Source organism: Octopus bimaculoides, chromosome 7 (genome assembly GCF_046866305.1).
Source record: "Octopus bimaculoides isolate indiv1 chromosome 7, ASM4686630v1, whole genome shotgun sequence".
NCBI lineage: Eukaryota > Metazoa > Mollusca > Cephalopoda > Octopoda > Octopodidae > Octopus > Octopus bimaculoides.
This window is the reverse complement of record NC_142934.1, coordinates 26,029,797-26,037,296: the sequence shown is the minus strand read 5'-3', so window position 1 is coordinate 26,037,296 and position 7,500 is coordinate 26,029,797. Positions and strand designations below refer to the sequence as shown.

Sequence of the window (7,500 nt, the reverse complement as noted above, 5' to 3'; positions counted from 1 at the left end):
TCCATTTGGTCTGTCTTTCTGTCTGTCTGTTTGTCTGTCCTTCTGTCTCTGTCTCTCTACCCATTCTATTAGTTCATCGACATTTAGTCTGTTGTTCCAAGCTGTAAAGCATATTTCAATGTCTTTTGAAATGTTGCTTCATAAAAAGGACGAGGATTCAGCTGGCGGTATTATTATTATTATTATTATTATTATTATTATTATTATTATTAGTAGTAGTAGTAGTAGTAGTAGTAGTAGTAGTACATTTACTGCGAAGCTTGAATCACACACACACACATATTCTTCCTTGGTTTATATATATATATATATATATATATATATATATATATATATATATATATATATATATATATATATATATATATACACACACACATATATACGATAAGGGTTTCTGTTTCTTTTTCTATGAATCAATCGGGGAAGAATTGTAGGAGCAACGGGTAGTGAAGGAAAGGAGAAGAAATATTTGGAAAAAGGGGAACAAGAAATCATAAATACAAGGAAAAAAAGGAGGAAATGAAGAAAAGTATAGCAGGAAGAGGAAAGGAAGAAAGAATGAAAAGAACGAAAGTGGACAGTGAACGAGTGAAAGCAAAGAGAAAATAATGAAGAACAAAATTGACTAAAGAATGATAGGAACTATAAAGTGAACGAAGCCGAAGAGAGTATATTGAAGAAAGAAATGACTAAGGAGTGATAGAGCGAGAAATTAGACCAGTGAACAATTGAAACCAAAAGAGAAAGAAATTGACAAGAGAACGAAGGAAGAAAAAAAGAAGAAATGCGAATGAAACCACGAAGAATGAAATGACTAAAACGGTAAAAAAGGAAATATAAAGAAAATAATCGGTAAATGAAGACAAGAAAAGAATGTGAAAGACGGGAGAAGTTGCGAATGAAGAAGAGATAAGGAGAGATAAGAAAGAAAAAGAAGGAAGGAAGGAAGAAAGGAAGGAAGGAAGATCGATTGTCTTATCATGTGTGTGTTTTTATTTTATTTTACTGTCTGTTTTTTTTAATTTTTTTTCTTATTTGACTTTCTCGAAACAAATGGAGTGGAGTTACTGTTTTGTAAACACGACGAGTCAGACTTGTAATATAGTTAGCAAGTGCTATAGGATGTTGTAGGTGTTGTTGTTGAGAAAAGGTTTAGTGGTGATACTTGACATGAAGAAAAAAGTAAAGGGAGAGAGAGAGAGAGAGAGGGAGAGAGAGAGAGAAAGAGAGAGAAAGGGATGAGAGTAGATGAATGTGTGTTTAATTTTAATGTGGAGGATTAATTTTAATTTTAATGTAAAGTGTTAAAACGAAAGAATTCAGTTTGACACTAAAACGGCTACGGGTTGGTTATTTAGTGTTAACTTGGAAATAGGCTTGTGTTGTTGTTATCGCATAAATGTGATACTCCAGGATAGACATACCCAAGACCGGATAAGCAAAAACTAATAAAATCGAGAGAGGGAGAGAGAGAGAAAGGAAGGGAAAAAGAGAATGTGGTCGCGTGATCTGTTTGTACTAGCAGCTAAATCGCCCTCAAATCACACTCATACCGTCCTAAGAAAGGAAAAGAACGGGCTGATCAAGGCTTGGTCGAGTCTAAGCATCAACATATAGGGCCAAACAACAACAACAGGAGGACGAGGAGCGTAATATACTAAAGAACTAAAGAGAAAAGTTTTTTGGGGGGCCTCAAAATGGCGAAAGGTGGCAGTCGATTATGTTGACCCCAATAATTAACTGGCACTTAATTTTATATACCCCGGGAGGACTGGAAGGAAAATTGGCCTAGGGTAAAGAGAACTGGAGATCAGACTGATCCAGCAAACTTATATGATCAAAGCGTTCCAACCGTGACCACCCTACATTTCTTTTCAGACATGGTGTATTTAGAACTACACTACTCAACATATACTTTCATCAGGGCGGCGAGCTGGCAGATCTGATAGCACACCGGGCGAAATGCCTAGTGGCATTTCGTCCGACATTTTACGTTCCGAGTTCAAATTCCACCGAGGTTGATTTTGCCTTTCATCCTTTCAGGGTCGATAAAATAAGTTCCAGTTCAATACTGGGGTCGATGTAATCGACCTCTCCGAAATTACTGGCCTTGTGTCAAAATTTGAAACCAGTATATATTTTCATTTATAGTACAGTCGGATGTGGTTTGAGGGAGACTTGATTGTTATGTCTAGCAGACTAAGAGACCATACAGAGGCTCTATCATTGTTGGCTCATAGTTAGACGTCTCGTTTAAGATTCAGGAAATCTCGGATAATTAACAATGACTCTCACGTTCTCTTTCTAAGTATGTCTAGGATTACCTCATCTAACGTGTCAATTCTTTATTTAAGGCGACAGGCCATAATTTGCAAAAAACAACAAAAAAAAAAAAAAAGAAACGATTTCGTTGTTATTTCTAGCAAATTAAGCGATCTCATTAGCTCGTTCCTGTAACGTGTAATGTGTTTGTGATGATATTAAATGACAAATGAGTTGACAGAAGCAGTAAAACAGTAGATAACTATGGTAAGTACTAAAGGGTACTGAATGCCTAAGGGTGGTGGCGGTAGTAGTAGTAGTAGTAGTAGTAGTCGTTGTTGTTTAGGATACGGGCCAGCTTTTTTGATTCGGCTGTCCTATAGTCGTAAACGTTCCAGCTGTGATCATCTCGTGTAAAGCACCAAATGGTACAGAACAAATTAAACAGTTCATGAAAATACTAAGAAGGCGTGGTAGCTGTTGTTGTAAGTGTTGTTGTTGTTTTGTTTAACCCCAGGTTAAGTAGACCGACATTCGAAGACATTCTATGATCATCGTGTCCTGTTTTTGTTTTCCCTCAGATGCGGTCCTTTTTTTTTTTTTTCTTTTTTTTTTCTTAAGAAAAATGTGTGTTGTACGTGTGTGCGATTTGAGAGAGATCTGGCTATTGCTTTTGGCAAGTCGAGCGGCCAGATACGAGCACGTTCACGCTGATGAAAAACATTCCAGCTGTGACCACCCAGTTACTTTTGGGAGCATGCCTAGGGGCTACATCCTCTCATGGCATGGCGGAGTGTGATTTCAAGACTGTTTGGCTGTTATTTCTAGCAAGTCCAATAAGGCAGTTGGTGCTGAATGTTAGATATAGAGTGGAACAGGTTTTTGTAATATAAGAGGTAAGAGGTGAGGGAGAGGCGGTCAGTGACGAGTTACAGCGATGAAATCTAATAGGCAGGCAGGCAGGCAGGCAAACAGACCGAAAACACACACACACACACACACACACAAACACACACATACATGCATAAGCACACTCATCGTTTCTCTATTTTCTTTCATTCTTTTTTTAAAAACCAGAACTAGGTTGAGGCCATACTGGGGCACTACTTCTAACTATACTTTTAGTCGATGCTTTCAATCCCTAAAACTATTTCAATCACTCAATTTTTTTTTTTAATCGATCATTATCAAATTAAGTGACGTTTGCTATAAACGATGCCTAACAGGATTGATTCTCAAATAAGAGAAAAACGCATTCACTACATATAACTGTAGCGTGACTAGAGTTTGAACCTCCCGTGGCAGCTCTTGAATTTGCGCCCCCACGACCACTCTCACCACTCAACAAAGTTTTTACATAAGCTTATACATCCAACCCTAAAGTGCCCCTCCTCCATAAAAGCGTTGCCCGGGGCGGACCGACCCTAAATTCACCTCCTACCCAGTACTTCTCGCCCATGCTCTCCTCTCAGCTATGTTACTGACGCAATGAATTCTATTATCTCTTTTCCTGTGTTGAAATAGACGGGGTCGACATACCAGTTGAGCACTGGGGGTTAATGTAATCGACTTGCCCCTTCCCTCTAAATTGCTGGATTTGTGCCAAAATTAGAGAGAATTATTATCTATATTTTTCGAAGCTGTGTTTTCATCACTGCTCTGAGTTTTCTGTTTACATTTTGTTCCAGCTTCAATAAAAGTGGATCTACATCTGCTTCAACGATAACTATGGTATTCGTGTTGTTTTATCAACTGAGCTGTCTACACATTGTACTATAGTCTGAATGGCCGAGAGTATTCCACAGACACGTGTACCAATAATGTAGCCCTCAGGCAAAAATCAGCATAACAATGCTGAGTAGGGTTAATCCTTATGTTAGTAGGGTTCAATCCCACACGCGGTTTCCGTCACGTGAGCCGTCTTAACAGCGTTATAGATCCTGGACAGAGGACTGTAGTGGGCCCCTTCATCCACAACCCGTATGTATACCATACATTGTATAAATTAGCATTAGGTGATTGGGTCCTTTTACCCGTGGGGCACTTGGCAGTGTACCCATGACTTAAGACAGATCTGCGTCCACCCAGTTTTACAAACAAGGTATCGGCCGACCGAAGCCCCGGCAAAAATATACTTCGCTAAAATGACAAGTGGGATCGAGCCTAGAATATTGCGAAGCGAACTTTGTAACCACTCGCCCATTCCTGCAAACACACACACACATACACATATATATATAAGACAGGATACACGCACATATATATATATATATATATATATATATATATATATATATATATATATATATATGTAAGGGTATACACACACACACACACACACCCACACACATATATATATATGACAGGGTAAACATACGTATATATATATATATATATATATATATATATATATATATATAAAGAGAGAGAGACAGAAAAAGAGAGAGATAAGGTATAAGTAAGGCATATCACTCAATGTAACAAGCAGTATAACTGGAAAACAACCATGGGTTCACAATATCGAATGGTGATGAACTCTAACCTTGGACCCTGTCATAATAATAATCTAAACAATATTGTTAGCCCGGTGTACAAACCGAAAGCTCATAAAGCATTTTGCCTGGATTGATAATCCCTCAATAATAACTCTGCACATACATACATATATATATATATATATATATATACATACATCTATATATATATATATATATATATATACATATATGCACATGTCAAGTGATAAGTCCCAGCGCACGAAGCACTCGGCCTTTCAGGAACGCTTAAACTTTTCCCGATTATTTAATAACAAACATATATTTACTTATGCTTTTGAGCTCTGTTTTTTTTTTTCTGTTTGCATCATGAAACCTATATGTGTGTGTGTGTGTTTGTGTGTATTGATTTATAATTGTTAGATCCAAGGATCTAGGTGGAGAAAGTTAGTAAGTTTCGAGCAGCCCGTAGTAAAAAAAAAAAAAAAAATTTCAAGAACAATAATAGTTTATTGGTGTAGAAAGTTGGAGGTTTCACCCATATCGAAGTTCGATGAGCTGTAAAACGTTATTGCTCCATTCCTTCAATTTGGATATGTATATATATGTATATACATACATATACTTATATGTACACACATGTATGTATATATGCATATATGTATACACACACACATATATATATATACACGTATATAGTTAAGGGTGGAGCAACAAAACTATGAAGGGCTAGACCGCTAAAAGTAAATATGATAAATACCGCACCCAAAGAAGAAAGAGAGAGAGAGAGAGAGAGAGAGAGAGAGATTAAGAAATTGGTTGGCACCGAAAGAACTAAAAGAACTTAACTTACGTGGATTGACTTGATATGAAGAAACCATTGGAAGAGGTAGGTCAATCTCCGATAGAGTCACTTTGAAGTTGAATATATATAATATATAATTTATATATACACATATATATATATTAAAAATATATAATATGTGTATGTGCTTGAATAAATGTTTGTCTATATAAATAACTGTTACAAAGTATGTGGTATCTACTTCAGAAATTCCGTCTAAGATAAATAAATTCTATATATATATATATATATATATATATATATATATATATATATATATATATATATGTTTGTATGGTGGTTTGTCTTTGTAGAAATATATGTGTGTGTATATATATATATGTATTATATGATATATATGTATATATATAAATATATATATCTATATATATATATCTATCTATGTTTCCTGCATCTACATTTTTAATATAATTTATAATGTAATCTTTATAACTTGTTTCTTTTATATGATTTTTTTTTTGCGGTTTTCTCGGTGCTAGAAAGTATAAAACAATTCACTCGATGTAATATATCCAAACTCTTGTAAGCAAAAGTGCTACCGTTTACTACTACTACCACTACTACTACTACTACCACTACTACTACTACTACTACTACTACTACTAATGATAACAGTAATAATGGTAGGTCAGTACTTGGATCCTTCTATAATGTTTTTCTTATTTTCGTTCTTTCTTACTTTCTCTCTAGTTTTTGGGACTGCAACGGTCGGTAATATGTGGTGACAGGTTCGTGTGACGAGGGCGTCCCCCCACAAAAAAAAGATATATAAACTGTGCTATAATAGTAATAAAACTAAAAACAATTCCACCTCCACCTTTTCTCCTCCGAGGATGAGGATGACAACTGTTGCGTCTACTACTACTACTACTACTACTACAAGTATTGCGCTGCAATTGGGCTTATTGTTCCTTTTTCTCTCCTTTTTTTTTATTTGTTTCTTCTCTCTCTTTTCTTTTCTTTTTTCTCTCTTTCTCTCTGTTGTCTGCAGCTGATGCCCGCTTACACAACACAAAGTGAGACAGACAGACTGATAGAGAAAGAGTGACAGAGAGAGAGAGAGGGTGGGTGGGTGGGAGGAGAGAGTGTGAAGAGAAGGGGAGAGAAGAGAAGAGGAGATGAGAAAGAGAGAGAGAGAGAGAGAGAGAGAATCGGTGAAAAGTTTGGAGGAAGGGAAAGAGTGGGAGGGAGAGAGAGAGAGGGGGGAGGAGAGAGGAAGTGAAATGAAACCAATTACACAAGAAAAAAGAAAGAAAAAGAAAAGGAGAGGAAGAGAGAGAACGGGGGTGTTGTTGATTCAACACCTCCCATCATTACCTCCACCACCACCACCACCACCACCACCACCACAGACATTACCACCGCCGCCGCCACCACAACCACTACGAAGAAAAAATACTTCATTCCGTAGTTTGGTTTCTGTCTTTTTCGCCACCTCTTAAGTTAACAACCACCCCTCTCGCCTTTTTTCTTTCATTCTTCTTTCTATTATCCTCTCATTCTCTCGTTCGCTCTATTCTCACCCAATCTCCTTCGTTACTTCTATTCCTCTCTCTTTACCCTTTCCACCACCCCCATCTTCATACACATCCCCCCCTTTTCCTTTCTTTTATCAGTCTTTCTCTCGTTCACTTACAATATTTCTTTTTCCTTCATATTCCCTTCGTTTTACTTAATTCTTTTTCCCTGCCTCTGTCTTTCTTTCTATCTATTTTTTCTCTGTCTGTCTGTCTGTCTGTCTGTCTGTCTTTCTCTCAGTCTCGCTTTCTCTCTCACTCTCTCTGTCTCTCTCTCTCTCTCTTTCTTTCTCCCCCTCTGTCTCTCCCGACATTTCTTACTTCTCCTCAAACTCCACCTCTTGTTCATTCTTCATCC

The 7,500-nt window shown here is 37.0% G+C and overlaps 1 protein-coding gene and 1 long non-coding RNA gene across 8 annotated transcripts in view; one reads left to right on the top strand and one right to left on the bottom strand.

Moving 5' to 3' along the window:
* LOC106874846 (neuronal membrane glycoprotein M6-a) overlaps positions 1 to 7,500 on the bottom strand; it is a 664,201-nt gene that overhangs the window by 150,717 nt on the left and 505,984 nt on the right. The gene's annotated exons all lie outside the window — the stretch shown is intronic.
* The window catches only part of LOC106874847 (uncharacterized), a 42,821-nt gene continuing 37,929 nt past the window's right edge, over positions 2,609 to 7,500 (top strand). Inside the window, exon 1 of the long non-coding RNA XR_001410059.3 lies at positions 2,609 to 2,750. This is a non-coding gene — a long non-coding RNA (uncharacterized LOC106874847). The remainder of the gene's footprint in view (positions 2,751 to 7,500) is intronic.